This window comes from Impatiens glandulifera, chromosome 1, assembly GCF_907164915.1.
Source record: "Impatiens glandulifera chromosome 1, dImpGla2.1, whole genome shotgun sequence".
Taxonomy (NCBI): domain Eukaryota; kingdom Viridiplantae; phylum Streptophyta; class Magnoliopsida; order Ericales; family Balsaminaceae; genus Impatiens; species Impatiens glandulifera.
Genome location: NC_061862.1, coordinates 56,151,435 through 56,170,697, shown reverse-complemented (window position 1 = coordinate 56,170,697; position 19,263 = coordinate 56,151,435). Strand labels below are relative to the sequence as shown.

Here is a 19,263-nt window from a genome sequence, read left to right as displayed (position 1 = left end):
AGCAGCAGGTAGCTGTCAGGCATGCTTGTCCAAATCCAGAAGCAATCTCCAGGCAGCAGGTAGCTGTCAGGCATGCTTGTCCAAATCCAGAAGCAATCTCCAGTCAGCAGGTAGCTGTCAGGAAGGCGGCAGGTGCATGCATATCTGCCATGTGTCCAAAATGCAAGCTGGCTAAGTGCATGTCTTCCATGTGTCCAAAATGATCTATCCAAGAGGAAAGGCGTGCAAGTCCCTTGATCATTACCGACTCCAGATGGCCAATCTCTTAGAGAGAGAAAATATGACCGTTGTCATATTTTTCATATAAATAGAAGCCAATAAAGAAAATTTGCCAAGAATAAAAATTGTCAAAAACAAGTTACGAAAATCTTAGAGAGATAAAAAAATCTCACGTGCGATCCAAAACCGTTGTAACATTTACCGAAATCTATTGTTGTGTTGTGTTATTGTATTACATCAAGAGTGAGTTGGTGTAACCGGTGAGTAGCGAGTTAGACTCGACCGGCAGTGTAATTGTTGTAACCTTGAAAGTTAGTGGGGATCCTTCTCATAACTTGAGAAGAAGGGGTGACGTAGGAGGGTTTGCTCCGAACATCCATAAAAAATCTTGTCTCGTGTCATTTCTTTTATTTCCGGCTTACTCACTCTAAAAACCGAACTATTACCAACCTAAACATAATCCTTAATCAAACCGGTCCATATATTCCATCTAACCGATTCCTTGTTAATCTCATCAAAACTAAGTCGCATACGTTGCTTCAGACTGAAACAGACATTTCCGCCCTTGAACCCGGTTCAAGAGACTATGACAATTTGCGTAGTGCTGAGAGCGGTTGTAGTCTCTAACCGGACTATCACCAAAGTGTGTTGTGTGTTGTGTAAGCGGCCACCCTTCCTAAAACCGGAAACACTCCGGTACTCCAAGGGCATCCCCGATCCTAACAAGTGGTATCAGAGCGAGGTTCTTAGCACTCAAGCAACCGAAGAAGATGAGAAGCATTACCCACAGCGACAAGCCACCAATGCTAAACATTGAGACGTTTAGCGGCTGGAAGGTTCAAATGTATTTACATCTGATCACATTGGATGATGAAATGAGCACCATCCTAAAGGAGGGTCCGATAAAGATTAACAAGGAGACGGAAGAATGGACGGCTGAAGATCGAAGAAGAAACAACCTGGATAACCATTGCATGAGACATATTTTCAAATCTTTGGACAACAACACTTTCAAGAAAGTCATGGAATGCAAAACGGGAAAAGAAATGTGGGAAAAGTTGATCCAACTGTTTGAAGGTAGTGATCAAACAAAGGAGAACTGGAAAGAGCAGAAGGTTCTAATGGCTGCTGAAAGCAAGGGAATATGGGCCGATAGCGATTCGGACAACTCATCATCCAGCGACAATGATGATAAAGTTGAAACCTGCTTCACGACTAAGAAAGAATCTGAGGTATTTGATCTCTCCTTTGATTATTTTACACGAGATGATCTAATTGCTGCACTAAATGACATGGTCATTAAGTATAGAAAACTGTCAAAATCCCTTAATCAAACTATTTCAAAAATTAAATCTGATAGTTCAAACTGTTCATCTCAAATTAAAGAGGTTGATGTTTCAATAAATGAGATCTCATCTATGAATGAGAAGCTCAAGGAAGAAATTATAAGTTGTAATGTTTTAACTTCAAGGGATGAGATAATTTATGTAAAGCTAACTTCAAGCTGGCTGAAACCTGAGAGAAGGGAAGCCAGTTTGTATGGCAAAGAAAAACTTGACCGAAAATTTAGAGATGTTTACCGAAAATCATCCCTTAAAGTTAAATCATCATCAAGTAGATATACTATACATACACACAATGGAAAATCCATTAAAATAATCAAAGTATGGATTCCCAAGGGATTAATAAGCCACAGACCCAAAGAAAAATGAGGACCATATTTTATATTGTCTATGAATGTAGGTAAATCAAAACAAAAGTATGGAAGAGACAACATTGCATCCGGGCCGGCTGTTGACGAACACATCACATGAAGGGAACAAGAATGAAGTGCCTAATATCCTCACAAAGCCACTTCTCGAGTCTAAGTTTTCTTTCATTAGAAAAATTTTAGGATTGTTAGATTACAAAATTTACAAAAAAAAAATTGTTAGAAAAATAAAGTTCTCCTTAAACCAAACCGTTTTTCCAAAATACCGGCCAAACAAATATAAGCTCTTTAAAAACCGGCCAAACAAATATAAGCTCTTTAAAACCGGCCAAACAAATATAAGCTCTTTAAAACCGGCCAAACAAATATAAGCTCTCAAAAACCGGCCAAACAAATATAAGCTTTTTAAAAACCGGCCACATATTACGATTTTTGAATATTTATTCTAAATAATCAAAAAGGGAGAAATTGATAGAAAAATTAAGTACGTTAATTTTCAAACTAGCCATACATTACGATTTATGAATATTTATTCTAAATAATCAAAAAGGGAGAAATTGATAGAAAATAATTGTTATAACTTATGAAAAGTTTAATGAATAGATAAAACTAAGTTCAAATATATATGTTAAACCGCTAAGTTATATCAAATATATTAATTGGTTTAAATATAACAAGAAGCTGTTGTAGTGTAGTGGTAAACACCTCTGCCTGTCATGTATGTGACTAGGGATCAAATCTCACCGACTGCAAATAATATTTAAAGTTTTGTTATTTCAGGGAAATTGAGCAAAATCCGTTCGGTTGGAAATATATATACCGTTCGGTTGTTTGACTTCGGTTTGAAGTAAAAGCTCGGTCAACCGGTTTGACCTAGAAGCTCAGCCGGCTGGTCAACTGGAGTTCAGTTAGGACATCGGTCAAACAGGCATTTAATAAAAGAAGGATCCGATCAAACCGGATCAGTCAACCGACCCTTAATGAAGCATGGCTGGTCATAAATGAGTTCCAGTTTATTAAATTCTTCGGTTGATTAAATGCAGCCGCTCCGGTTATTAAATGAACCGCTTCAATCATAAATATGCTCCGGTCATAATTGTTCCAGTTGAATAAATGTTGTCAAGCTCCGATTATTAAATGAACTGTCAGGCATGCTTGTCTAAATCCAGAAGCAATCTCCAAGCAGCATGTAGCTGTCAGGCATGCTTGTCCAAATCCAGAAGCAATCTCCAGGCAGCAGGTAGCTGTCAAGCATGCTTGTCCAAATCCAGAAGCAATCTCCAGGCAGCAGGTAGCTGTCAGGAAGGCGGCAGGTGCATGCATATCTGCCATGTGTCCAAAATGCAAGCCGGTTAAGTGCATGTCTTCCATGTGTCCAAAATGATCTATCCAAGAGGAAAGGCGTGCAAGTCCCTTGATCATTACCGACTCCAGATGGCCAATCTCTTAGAGAGAGAAAATATGACCGTTGTCATATTTTTCATATAAATAGAAGCCAATGAAGAAAATTTGCCAAGAATAAAATTGTCAAAAACAAGTTACGAAAATCTTAGAGAGATAAAAAAATCTCACGCGCGATCCAAAACCGTTGTATCATTTACCGAAATCTATTGTTGTGTTGTGTTATTGTATTACATCAAGAGTGAGTTGGTGTAACCGGCGAGTAGCGAGTTAGACTCGACCGGCAGTGTAATTGCTGTAACCTTGAAAGTTAGTGGAGATCCTTCTCATAACTTAAGAAGAAAGGGTGACGTAGGAGGGTTTGCTCCGAACATCCATAAAAAATCTTGTCTCGTGTCATTTCTTTTATTTCCGGCTTACTCACTCTAAAAACCGAACTATTACCAACCTAAAATAAATCCTTAACCAAACCGGTCCATATATTCCATCTAACTGATTCCTTATTAATCTCATCAAAACTAAGTCGCATACGTTGCTTCAGACTGAAACATACATTTCCGCCCTTGAACCCGGTTTAAGAGACTATGACAGTTTGCGTAGTGCTGAGAGCGGTTGTAGTCTCTAACCGGACTATCACCAAAGTGTGTTGTGTGTTGTGTAAGCGGCCACCCTTCCTAAAACCGGAAACACTCCGGTACTCCAAGGGCATCCCCGATCCTAACAAGTGATATCAGAGCGAAGTTCTTAGCACTCAAGCAACCGAAGAAGATGAGAAGCATTACCCACAGCGACAAGCCACCAATGCTAAACATTGAAACGTTTAGCGGCTGGAAGGTTCAAATGTATTTACATCTGATCACATTGGATGATGAAATGAGCACCATCCTAAAGGAGGGTCCGATAAAGATTAACAAGGAGACGGAAGAATGGACGGCTGAAGATCGAAGAAGAAACAACCTGGATAACCATTGCATGAGACATATTTTCAAATCTTTGGACAACAACACTTTCAAGAAAGTCATGGAATGCGAAACGGGAAAAGTAATGTGGGAAAAGTTGATCCAACTGTTTGAAGGTAGTGATCAAACAAAGGAGAACCGGAAAGAGCAGAAGGTTCTAATGGCTGCTGAAAGCATGGGAATATGGGCCGATAGCGATTCGGACGACTCATCATCCAGCGACAATGATGATAAAGTTGAAACATGCTTCACGACTAAGAAAGAATCTGAGGTATTTGATCTCTCCTTTGATTATTTTACACGAGATGATCTAATTGCTGCACTAAATGACATGGTCATTAAGTATAGAAAACTGTCAAAATCCCTTAATCAAACTATTTCAAAAATTAAATCTGATAGTTCAAAATGTTCATCTCAAATTAAAGAGGTTGATGTTTCAATAAATGAGATCTCATCTATGAATGAGAAGCTCAAGGAAGAAATTATAAGTTGTAATGTTTTAACTTCAAGGGATGAGATAATTTATGTAAAGCTAACTTCAAGCTGGCTAAAACCTGAGAGAAGGGAAGCCAGTTTGTATGGCAAAGAAAAACTTGACCGAAAATTTAGAGATGTTTACCGAAAATCATCCCTTAAAGTTAAATCATCATCAAGTAGATATACTATACATACACACAACGGAAAATCCATTAAAATAATCAAAGTATGGATTCCCAAGGGATTAATAAGCCACGGACCCAAAGAAAAATGGGGACCATATTTTATATTGTCTATGAATGTAGGTAAATCAAAACAAAAGTATGGAAGAGACAACATTGCATCCGGGCCGGCTGTTGACGAACACATCACATGAAGGGAACAAGAATGAAGTGCCTAATATCCTCACAAAACCACTTCTCGAGTCTAAGTTTTCTTTCATTAGAAAAATTTTAGGATTGTTAGATTACAAAATTTACAAAAAAAAAATTGTTAGAAAAATAAAGTTCTCCTTAAACCAAACCGTTTTTCCAAAAAACCGGCCAAACAAATATAAGCTCTTTAAAAACCGGCCAAACAAATATAAGCTCTTTAAAACCGGCCAAACAAATATAAGCTCTTTAAAACCGGCCAAACAAATATAAGCTCTCAAAAACCGGCCAAACAAATATAAGCTTTTTAAAAACCGGTCACATATTACGATTTTTGAATATTTATTCTAAATAATCAAAAAGGGAGAAATTGATAGAAAAATTAAGTACGTTAATTTTCAAACCAGCCATACATTACGATTTTTGAATATTTATTCTAAATAATCAAAAAGGGAGAAATTGATAGAAAATAATTGTTATAACTTATGAAAAGTTTAATGAATAGATAAAACTAAGTTCAAATATATATATTAAACCTCTAAGTTATATCAAATATATTAATTGGTTTAAATATAACAAGAAGCTGTTGTAGCGTAGTGGTAAACACCTCTGCCTGGTTTTGTTATTTCAGGGAAATTGAGCAAAATCCATTCGGTTGGAAATATATATACCGTTCGGTTGTTTGACTTCGGTTTGAAGTAAAAGCTCGGTCAACCGGTTTGACCTAGAAGCTCAGCCGGCTGGTCAACTGGAGTTCAGTTAGGACATCGGTCAAACAGGCATTTAATAAAAGAAGGCTCCGATCAAACCGGATTAGTCAACCGACCCTTAATGAAGCATGGCTGGTCATAAATGAGTTCCAGTTTATTAAATGCTTCGGTTGATTAAATGCAGCCGCTCCGGTTATTAAATGAACCACTTCAATCATAAATATGCTCCGGTCATAATTGTTCCAGTTGAATAAATGTTGTCAAGCTCCGATTATTAAATGAACTGTCAGGCATGCTTGTCTAAATCCAGAAGCAATCTCCAGGTAGCAGGTAGCTGTCAGGCATGCTTGTCCAAATCCAGAATCAATCTCCAAGCAGCAGTTAGCTGTCAGGCATGCTTGTCCAAATCCAGAAGCAATCTTCAGGCAGCAGGTAGCTGTCAGGAAGGCGGCAGGTGCATGCATGTCTGCCATGTGTCCAAAATGCAAGCCGGCTAAGTGCATGTCTTCCATGTGTCCAAAATGATATATCCAAGAGGAAAGGCGTGCAAAACCCTTGATCATTACCGACTCCAAATGGCCAATCTCTTAGAGAGAGAAAATATGGCCGTTGTCATATTTTTCATATAAATAGAAGATAATGAAGAAAATTTTCCAAGAATAAAAATTGTCAAAAACAAGTTACGAAAATCTTAGAGAGATAAAGAAATCTCACGCGCGATCCAAAACCGTTGTATCATTTACCGAAAGCTATTGTTGTGTTGTGTTATTGTATTACATCAAGAGTGAGTTGGTGTAACCGGCGAGTAGCGAGTTAGGCTCGACCGGCAGTGTAATTGCTGTAACCTTGAAAGTTAGTGGAGATCCTTCTCATAACTTGAGAAGAAGGGGTGACGTAGGAGGGTTTGCTCCGAACATCCATAAAAAATCTTGTCTCGTGTCATTTCTTTTATTTCCGGCTTACTCACTCTAAAAACCGAACTATTACCATCCTAAACATAATCCTTAACCAAACCGGTCCATATATTACATCTAACCGATTCCTTGTTAATCTCATCAAAACTAAGTCGCATACGTTGTTTCAGACTGAAACAGACATTTCCGCTTTTGAACCCGGTTCAAGAGTCTGTGACAGTTTGCGTAGTGCTGAGAGCGGTTGTAGTCTCTAATCGGACTATCACCAAAGTGTGTTGTGTGTTGTGTAAACTAATGAATGTTTTAAATTCATTTCCTTATTTTTCTCCATGGTTTTATTTAAGTGATCTCTTTTGGAAGTCCAATATAAGACAAGGACAAATAGATGGAACAATAAAATTTCTTTGAGGAAAATTTGCATGTTAGTATGAATTCTCTCTTCCAATTAATTTATCATATGTAATTTATATCAATTTATTTAATATAGGAAATATTTTACTTAGTTTTTGCTTGTTAAAAGAGAATAAAAAAATATAATTTGTTACTAATTGATAAGTTTGTATTTGAATCTTTTATAGGTCGGGAAGGAGAAAGAAGAAAAGGAAGAGAAGTTGTTTCAAATTTTAAAATTTGATCATTTTTATTGATATAATAATGTTTATTTTGTATGACTTTAAATACTATATAATTATATTTTGATTTAATTATTTTTAAATATAATTATATTTTTAGATAATATTATAATATAAAAATGGAGTGTTAATTATATAATATTATTTTGAATGATTTTTATTGTTGTCAATGGACTATTAACTACACTTATAACTATCAGCTATTTTTAAATCGTAATTAGAGACAATTATTTGTGGTAAAAATATTATTTTTTATATATAGCCAACTAACTATTAACTAATGAACACTATTAATTGTGATATTTAAACAGAAGTTAAAGACTATTACTTACGGTAAAAATATCGCATTTATATATAGCCAATTAAATATTAACTACGGTTTTTGTACCACCTTTATAGCCACTATTAACTGCGGTTTTTAAACCGCAGTTAGAAACTATTACTTGCGGTGAAAATCCCACCTTTATAAGTAAACAATTTACTACGGTTTTAGGAACATCAGTTAAAGACTATTAACTGTGGTCTTATAAACCGCAGTTAGAGACTATTAACTGCGGTCTTATAAATCGCAGTTAGAGACTATTAACTGTGGTCTTATAAACCGCAGTTAAAGACTATTAAATGCAGTTTTATAAACCGCAGTTAAAGGCTAGTATCTGCGGTAAATTTACCGCCCTTAATTGTCAAAATCTTTTTAACGACGGAACTATTAACGGCGGTTGACTACGGTAATTTTACCGCCGTAATTGTCTTTTAGCAGCGGTAAATTATGCAATAACGGCAGTAAAAAACGCCCTTAAATGTTACTTTTTTACTAGTGTTAGTTTGCGTCCAGCGCAAGATGAAGGTAAAATATAGTTTGCGTCGTCGACATAATTTAAAACAAAGTAGTTGTAATACTTATTCATGTATGTCATATAAGTGACCTCGATTCCAAGCAATTGTTTTATTTTTTTTACATTGTAGGCAGTAATAAATACAACTATACTACAACTACTTTGTTATAAATTGCGTGGATGCAAACTATACATTGCGTGGTCAATTTGTGTATGTGGTGAGGAAGAGAATCAAATTGAGCCCTGAATAGGCTATCTTCATTATTTTTCAAGAACATTTTGTCACCCACAAGTCAATTACAAACTTGCGATTGATAACTGCTATAATGAGTTCTATTGAATCTCTAAATAGGTTATTATTGAATTATTGTATTGTGTTGAAGCTGCTATGATGTTTGCGGTTTATGAGGAAAATAAGGACGAAGATGGCTTTCTTTACATGACTTACAGTGGCAAGAACACATTTGGGTTTTTTAGAACTAAAAGGAAGAAGAGACGAATTGTGAATATATTTTTACTCATTTGAAATGCTTTGTTTTTAGTCTATTTTAATTTGCTTAATGTGAAGATGGAATTTATTGATATGATATAGAGGATAGTATTTATGAAACTTCTTCAATCTTGTTTTTGACAAGTTTGTGGTGTGATTAAATTAATTTAGAAATGATGGTTTGTTTGATGTTGGTTAATTAGATTAAATCTAAATAAAAAAATCTCCCAATAACTTGAATCTAATAGGAAAAAGGAATTTGAACATAAACTTTATTATTAATAAGGGAAACAATATGTTTTCTCCTACAATACAAATGAACCAAAAATGGAAGAAGTTATAGATATAATAGATGAACAATTCTAAACAAATGGTTTATCTACGACTCTTCCATGTTTACTAAATTTTTTTGATAAAATATCGTCAGTCAAACAGATCTTTAAATCCACTGCAAATAAAAAAAGGGAATATATTATTAGGAATGAAACTAAAAATCATGAAAAGATTACAATAATCATATCACATATCTACATTCTAAAAACTTTTGGTTATCAATTTTGGAGTAGACATTATCAAAGAAAATGAATATATTATCAAAGAATAAGACATCCAGAGGGAAACATCCAACGTGGTTTGTAATTAAATTAAGAACCTTTAATAACCATATTCACTTTATAATCTCATAATAGAAGTGTCAAATGTTATTCTCCCATCTCAAACATTTGGTGAAGGGATTTCTTCCAAAAAGAGAAAAGAAATTGAATGGAGAATTAACACTTTGCATCGGCGCAAACAATACTTACGCAAATTATGCACTTTGTGTCGACGCAAAGTACAGTTTGCGAATGTAATATATACATATTCAGTCACATTCAGAATGGACACAAATAATTTGCGTCCCACGAAGAATGCAATTTGTGTGGGGACGTAATATACAGAAAGATTCTCACACATTCAATCAGAATAATAACCATTCATACTCATTCAAACCACATTCAAACCATTTAAAAAATATTCACCTAAAACCCTAAAACCTATCATACTTAGAATGCAAGCGGGAAAAAAATAAAAACTCACCTAAATATGAAAGCGGTGAATGGTGAATGCTGATGCGGGGAAGGGTCCGGCGTTGCTTGGTGATCGTCGGGAAATTATGGAGGTTAGTAGCGGGGGGAGAGAAGTGGGGAAGCATCCGGAGATGCTGTTGGAGTCGGGGCTCGCGGGGAAGCGTCTGGTGATGCTGCTGGAGTCGGGGCTCGCGGGGAGGGATGGGAAGCGCAATGATCGCCAGGAGGAGAAGAGAGAAAGAAGTGAAGAGAAAATGAGGGAGAAAAAAAACATAAATAAAAAATATATATTAAAGGTAAAATGGTCAAATTTTTTGAAAATAATTTTAGTTTTATCAATTGTTTTTGGGCTAAGTTATTTTTTAAATAAGATCTATTTTCATGTTCATTTTATCAAATTTTCCTATTTGAGAGGTTCTATCCAGTGATGAGTGGATAATTTCGGATTGACATTCTAGTTTTGTTCAATATTAATTTTTTTTTTAAATAAAAAAATATTATTAATTTAACTTTAAGTTTTCCTTTGTTTAATGTAAGAATTGAATTTAAAATTTATTATTAAGATAGAAATAAAAAGGTTAAACGCTAGTTCTTCTTTCAAGCTAGTGTGAACTTATTTGAGCTAACTTATACTTGGAAATATATATTATTATTTTTTATAATTTGTAAGGATCTTTAACCTTAAGTCGAAACACTTTTTTACAAATATATAAAATATTTTTAAATACACTTTAGCAAACATAACAAACATTATAAACAGGATGAAATCAAAATAAAAAATAATTTAAAGAAAACTATTGTCTTAAATATATATTAATAATCAAATCTTTTATATGACAAGATAACAAAGTAACTTAACGAGAAATATAAAATAAATAATTTTACAGATTAATTGCTAACCAATTTTTTTTTCAAATAAATCTAATTTTTAATTTTTATGTTAAATTCTTATATATATTTTTAATATCAGTGTATTTGAATAATTGATTATAATGATGTAAATTCTATAAAAACTAATTAGTTATTATCTTATTATTTTATAAAAAATAAAAATATACTTTTACTTATATTTTTTTATCGAAAAATATGAATGTTGAAAATACTTTAAAACTTGCCATATGAGTATTGAATATAGTTAATAAGAAAAAAAGTAAATAAAATTCAAATTTAATAAAACTGAAATGTAGTTAGAATTGTATATTATGGCACCACCCCGCACTATGGTCAGGTCACTCGTGTATTGAATATGACTGTTTCTTATTTACATGTCATTTGTCCTTTTAATGTATATATTTTAAAATTAATAATAATAATTAGTTTGTTTGAAAAAATAATAAAATTTGTAATTAATGATAGAGAAATGATTAGGTGAAGAAATTTGGTAAGGGAATTTGGTGAGTCCTTTTAATGTATATATTTTAAAATTAATAATAATAATTAGTTTGTTTGAAAAAATAATAAAATTTGTAATTAATGATAGAGAAATGATTAGGTGAAGAAATTTGGTAAGGGAATTTGGTGAGGGAATGACTTGGCATAATCTTATTCGTTGAAAAAATTAAATAATTTCTCTCTTTTCTCTCTTTCCTCCCACTTTTACATTTTCCAACCAATGAAGGTGATGCCAAGTCATTCCCTCACCAAATTCCCTCTCTCTATCCCTCTTCTTAATGATATTAATAATAAATGAATTTAAGAAATTAATAAATTTAATTATATATTTTTGGTTTAGTTAACTTTAAATAATGTAAATTAAATTGCAATTTATATATGCGTCACAACTCCCCACTCCCCACTCCCCACTCCCCACTCCCCACTCCCCACTCCCCACTCCCTCACACTAGGATATTACTAATACTTGTAATGTATTAAATTAATTTAAATCATAACTTAACTCTTCCAGACATTTATTCAATCATCCTTAATTTATCCGACACACAATCATACCTTGTTAGCTATTATCAAAACCCAAAAGCTAATAATTAGGGAAAGGATTGGGCTAAGAGACATCAATACATATGGATGAAAACTTCGTGCAAGAGTAGAAATATTTTAAAATTAAATTTTTTTTTAGTTTTACTATATGATAGTTTTCAAATATAAATTATAATGTATCCAATTAAAATATATGTTTAAACAATGTTAAAAATAATACTAAACCAAAACAGATTTAAATTAAATGCAAAAAGGGATTAAATAAGCTTGTGCCCAAAGTGAATTATACAACTTTTGGTGCATTCTTAATTTCACCTATAAAAACAGTCTTCACCCTATTTCTGGATACTCTATTTATGCTATATATATGTCACATGTTTTATATTATTTTAAGTGAAGTGGTCTATTCATTTGTTAAAACTTGTCAATGTTGTATATAAAAATGTCATGATTAATTGTGTTTGTAATATGTCATACTTATATTCTAGCAATGTTTAGGGAACATAAACATCTATATTTAGGTTTTTAATAATGTATATTAGAACTTAGAATATTCTTTCTGATATTTAGAAATTAGAATGCATTATACTTTCTCTTACTTGTGCTTCCCCCAATTATTTCTGGATCCTCTAATTATGCTATACAACTATATTGTAAGTCTTTATTATATTCATAAATATGGTTTGTAATATATTAAATATTATAATTCTAGAGTGTAAAAAAAAATCATTTTAATGTTTTAGAAAATAATAAAATGGGTACCCCTTGGGATACATAACCCTTATTTTTTTTCATTTAAAATAAATTTTTGAAAAAATAAACGGCCAGTTATGTGCCGTGCTTACACATATTTTTCAGAAACTAGACACGGATAGTTGAAGCATGTTTACTTAAGTTATTTAATAATTAAAATAATAATTAGATAATTGACTTATACAAAAACAATAAATTAATAAAACAATAAATAAATAAATAAAAACATTGTTTTCACTAAAAAAGTGGACTTAAACTATTAAAAAATTGACTGAAATACAACACAAACTAATGTTAGTTAAAGTTTTTTATTTGCTGCAATTAAACTTTAGTTTAACACAAACTAATGTTAGTTAAGTTTTTTCATTTGTTTTGATTCAAATTGGTTGGTTTTATTTATAAAAATATATTGTTAATTAATTGACTATCTATAACAAAATTAATAAACAATAAAATTAATTCAATTTAAATTCATTAAGTAGGTTGAAATAATTAAAGAAGAAAGACAAATCATTTTTATAATTAAGTTAAGATTGAACTGAAATAAAAATTATAATAATAAGACATTTTTGAAATATATCATCACAATAATCATAAATCATGCAATCCCATTAAATAATTCTTGATTAATTAATCAAAAGAATTATTAACTAAAATTATTATTATAAACTATAAAGTCGATCATTAACTAAAAAGACATCAACAGATATCAAATTATACAAAATAAATACTAAATATCTAATATTGTTAAATACTAAGAAATACTAAGATTTACATTGTTAAATATATATATGGTGACATCACTTAAGACCTTATTTATAAGAAAGAGTGATGATTAAAATCATTTCAATTCCCTCTATAAAATAGAGGATTGAACCTACATCATAAAAATGCATATAATAATTAAGTTTTGTTAAAGTGTTTCATAAATTTGTTTCCTATTAATGATCTAAATTTTAAGACTACATGTAATCAAATAAATTGTAAATAAACAAAATAATTAATGTTGGTTAGTTCTATAAAGTGAGATATAAAACTTTTTCCAAACAAAAGAAAAAAGAAGAGATTTAAATTTTCCATTCTTATGCAATATCTCAAAAAATATAAAAACTCATAATTAAAAATATTTTAATGGAAAAACAATAGTTGAATAAACCTTGAAGAAAAATTTAATTATTTGAAACTCCTTTGCAAACATTAGAAAGATAATAGTAAACTTACTTACATTTCAGCCATTTTCAAAATTTTACTGAAAAACATTTTAAATATACTTTCTTGTTTTATTACTGGAAGCCTCAAAGATTATGTACATAGTATTGGCTGAGAGATGCATGACAAAATCAATAACAATCAAATTAAATAAGATTTAATTTGGAGAGAAATTCCAAAATAAAAAATTTATTTTTATTACATATATACTCATTTTTTGAATTGGACTTGTCAAAAAAAAATAACTTTAAAGTTGGGAAGCATACAAAATCTTAGAACCACTATTTCAAGAAGTTAGGAATATTGATATAACAAGATTAAAAAGTTTTCCTAGAGATATTGTCTAACCAACTCTCATTTTTTTGTTTGTACGTGTAAAACCAAATAACATAAGAAGGACAAAAGAACTACATCAAGAACTGCCAACATTTTATAAAAGTTTTTTCACTCATTCTTAATTTTCTATGTTCAATGTTTGTTTAACAAAAAAATGAGTTGTATTTATATGAAGGAAGAAAACATAGTCAATTTCTTCATAAATGCAATAAATGTACATAATTTCTTGGAAATTTTCATAATTCTAGAACAGACTCTCATAATTCAGTCAAGTAAAATCATGAATGATGCAAACTATGCATTTTAAGAGAGTAAATAATTAGAATTATTTGAATTTGGAATTATTTAAATAGGTTTGTTTCACAAGTACTGTTTATATACAATTTCTGATACCTCCTTAATTTATGGTGTCACATTCTATCCTGCCAAAGATGTGAGAGGAGAACCTATATACATATTTATCAGGTTATTTATATAATTTTGAGTACAGTAATCTATTCATTTGTTAAGACTTCATCTAGTAATGTTTTTTTTTGTCATAGTTATATTTCAGCAATGTTAATAAAACATAAATATCTATATTTATGTTTTTAATCATGTATATTAGAACTTAGAACAATGAAGATTTGTAAAGAATCGTTTATGTTTAAGGCTTAAAAAATATGTTCTTAAACGAGCACGGCTAAGATTTGAGTTAAGAAACGAGCACACGATTATTTACTAATGCTATTTTTTTGTGTGTAACTATTTTAATGATTTTGAATTTAATACTTATATTAATTGTTTTCTTTTTAATAATGATAAAACATTTTCATTATTTATATAACTATACTTTAATTCTTTATTGATGAATATGGTTTGTAACATTTTAAATATTATAAAATTAATTTATAATCACTAAATACAAAATAAATACACTTATATCAAACTAAGTTCTTTATGAATTAGGTGGGGAGTGATTTTAGTCTAAAAGATATATATGTAATTGGTTGTAACATTATCTTAATAGTATAATCAATTTTTCAGTAATTTTGAATTCCTTTCGATATTTAAATTAAAAATATTGTTTATTAATATCTTTTATAAATAATTAAGAAAATTAAGAATCTCAAACTAAAAATCTTAGTTGTAAAAAATTATATATCTTACAATAATTATTTATTGGAAATAATTGTTTTTTTTCTAAAAATTAATTAAACTCTTTGTTAACATTTGAGACACCTAAAATAAATATGACAAGATTTAGACTAATTAATTAATGACCAATATTAAAAAATTGATCAAAATACAACCATGTTAGTTATGTTCTGCCATTACACTTTTCCATTTCGTTTGGGTAATTTTAATTATAAAAATTAATTGTTTATCCCCACTAATTGTTTATAAAAAAATTAAGAAGATGTAAAAATAAGTTCACAAAAACGTGAAAAATTAAAGAAGAAAAAAAAGTTAAGAGTGCACAGAAATTAAATTTATAATAATAAATCAATATAACATCACAATAATCATAATTCATGCAATGCCATGAAATAATTCTTGATTAATTATTCAAAATAATTATTAATTAAAATGATTATTATAAACTATAAAGTTATTAACCAAAAAGACATTAATGAATATTAAATTATTCAAAATTAAGATGTTACTAAATATCTAATATTGTCATTAGTCAATAAGTAAGATTTATATTGTTAATATATATGATGACATCACTTAAATAAGACCCCTTATCTATAAGAAAGAGTGATGATTAAAAACATTTCATTCTCTCTATAAAATAAATAAAATAAAAGATTGAACTTACATAAAAAAAAAAATGCATTTAATAATTAATTTTTGTTTAGAAGTGTTTCCAAGTAATGATCTAAATTTTAAGACTACATGTAATCAAATAAATTTAGTTAAACTCCAATTATCGGCGGAATTATTAAATATATTATAAATATGACGATAACCTAATTTTTTATTTATTTTTTATTTAATTTATTATTTGCATTTTCTATCGGAACACCCAATTCATCTCCACTGAACTTGTTTCCGCAGGTAGCATTCTCAGTTTCTTCCTTTGTCCTCTATATATTTTTTCTGTTTATTGCATGGTTAAGATGTAACAGGAAGCAGTTTCTGGTGGTGGCAACGATGGACTTGGTTGTCTTGTTTTTCTCATAAGCAACCAACCTGTTTTGATTACTCTTCATTCATCCTATTTGGAAACTTATATTTGTCACGATTACATTGGAAAATCGACAATGTTAAAACTGAAAGTTATTTTTTTCGTTCGGTATAAGATTTGTTCTGCATCATGATTATTTTGGATCAGCCAAATTATAGTGGGATTTTTATTGCTTCTTTTGGTATATAAATTATTTTCTAGATCATGATCCAAATAATAGTGATTTGTTTGCCTCATTTGATATAGAGATTTTTTTTCTTGCTCATGATAAGATCATGATCAAATTATATTTTAGATCATTTTATTTTTAGATGCATAACCAATCACAATCAACATGATTTTTTTGTATACCAAAATAGCCCATTGATAATTGGTAGCCTAGGTCAAAGCTTGGAGTACCCAGATTGACAACTTTTAGTCATCTAATGAGACTTTAAAAACTTATAAAAATGAAAATCATTTAAGCAGGGTCCCTGCTGTGATGCTGGCACAATTTATTTTTAATGGGTTCTTTGTGAATTTGGCTTTCAGTTCCAAGCATTACGCACTATGGTTCAATCAAATCCACAAATATTACAGGTGTGTTTTTGATAATCTGTTTTGCAAAAATGCTTATTTGGATGGGTTTTTGGGTTGGTAGATCATATCTTCTTTCTGTTTGCAGCCCATGCTTCAGGAGCTTGGGAAGCAGAATCCACAACTGTTAAGACTTATACAATAGCATCACACAGAGTTTCTTCAACTGCTTAATGAGCCTAGCGACGTTTCTGAAGGGTCTGTATATTATGACTAACGCTACAATTGAATTTGATATGTGCATTCCTTTTTGTAGCTTACTGCAAATGATCAATATGGGGAAGATCTCATAGTTTTTTATGTATCCAAAGATCAGTGAACTCAAAAACTTTATGTGTCTGGATTTTGATCTAAATCCGGATCCAGATGAGAAATATCCAATAATTTTTTAACTAAGATCTATTTTCAAACATGGTCTCAACTGAATCCTCTGACAGAAGAAAAAAAGTGTTCCAACTTGGAAAGATGTTGACACTTTTGGAGAATCCTATTTGGAATCTTTTATGGTTATCTGTGTTGCTATTTCTAATGGTTTATTAGTAAACTAAATTCTCAGCGATATGCTCGACCATGCCGATCAGGAAATGCCTCATTCTATCAGTGTCACACCAGCAGAGCAGGAAGCAATTGCACGTGTATGGATAATTTATTTTCTCTTTAATCTCTTGATACATTTTTTTCACAAATTTCTCGTGTTGTACTATTTAGGTGGTCTCCATTTGCAGCTTGAGGCAATGGGATTTGATAGAGCCTTTGTAATTGAGGCATTCCTTGCCTGTGATCGTAATGAGGAATTGGCTGTTAACTATTTGTTAGAGCAAACGGAAGACTACGAGGATTGAATGGTAAATCATTTTCCTGAATTCTCTAGTCTCACATGTTTGCTCACCAATTTTTAAATAAACTAATTAAGGTATATGCTAAAGGCAAAAATGGGCTCATTTTTTTTTGACCTTATGACTGCTTGAAGTCTTGAACAACTGCTTTGTAAATATGTTGCCATATTCGAAGTAAATTGCTGCACCTATTTGTTCTATAATGGGTACAGACAATATATAATTTCATTGTCGGACAAATCTTGAGATATTCTATATCTTAATAACTGTTTTTACAACTTTAACAATAAATGGATCAGGATTATTTGAGATATTTGAATGTTTTAAAGTGATTTGCATCTAAGCATTCAAATTATCTCACGTCTACACTTACATATCTAAACATTCAAGTTTTAGGTTTAAATTTGTTAAACTTGCATGCCATTTATTTGAAATCTAAGTTTTCAAATTATCTCAAAGTTAATAGTTTCACTTGCAGTAAATGTACAAACTAATCTTGGAAATGTTTCATGATTCTGGAACTGACCTTCATAATTCAGTCAGCTAAAACATGAATGCATCGTGCATACACAACATACATTTTAAGAGAGTCAAATTATAATTATTTGAATTTGGGGTTATATTTGAATTGTAAATTTAAATCTTGTTTGATTAAAAAATTGATTATTTAAAATGAATGATTAAATATTTATTTAATATTTGATAAAATAAATAAAATACAATAGATTTATAGAAAATCTTCACTGGGACTATTTAAAAAGAAATAGATAGATAATATGATAAAAAAAAATTTAAATCATCCCCACATTTATTATATGGTAAAATTTGGAATGAAAACTTTATCAATAATAAACAAAACAGCTGGTTAATTTTAATTTTGTAAGCCATTTTTTAAAATTATCCACTGAAGTGCACAAATATCTTTTCTTGTAACTTGTGTTATTTGTAAGTTGAACACATTTTGAGCATTACTTCTGTTAATATTTTGAATTAAAAAGTTTGATTTAAATAAACTTTTAAATTATTTAAATTTTTATATTTATAAAGATAAAATTTTACAAATTTATAAATAATTATTATAAGATTTAGAAAATAAAGTGAATTTACATTTATAAATTTTAAAAAATATATTATAATTATTTATTTGAATAAATGAATTAGGTTATTGATTTTGTAAATATGATTAATTTATTTATTATTATTTTAATAAATTTATACTTAATTATATATATATAATAATAATAATATATAACTAATATTTATTAATTATTCCATTCTTTCTTTAAAGTATACACTGTCTCATGTTCACAAATAATTATTGAAGTGAAAACTGAAAAATAAAATACAAAAATTATTAATATAATTAAATCATAATGGCATAAAAAAATTATTAATATAAATAAATCATAATGGCATAAATGGCATAAAGGTACGTATATGAATATTTGAGGGATCCTAAAAGGAGGGACATCTCAAAAATAACTCACCTAACTTAGATTTTACAAAAATAATATTTTTTAAATAATTTTGACGATTTTACTTTTACTTTTTTTTCTCTTTTCCCCCTCATTTTCTCATTTCTTCTTTCTCTCTTCTCCTCCGGCCGACCGTTGCTCTCCCTTCCTTGCTTCCCTCCCCTCCCCATATTTCCTACTCCT

The 19,263-nt window shown here is 30.3% G+C and overlaps 1 pseudogene; it reads left to right on the top strand.

Annotated features, from left to right (window-relative positions):
* The window catches only part of LOC124920912, a 24,806-nt pseudogene extending 7,160 nt beyond the window's left edge, over positions 1–17,646 (top strand).
* The last annotated feature ends 1,617 nt before the right edge of the window (positions 17,647–19,263 follow it).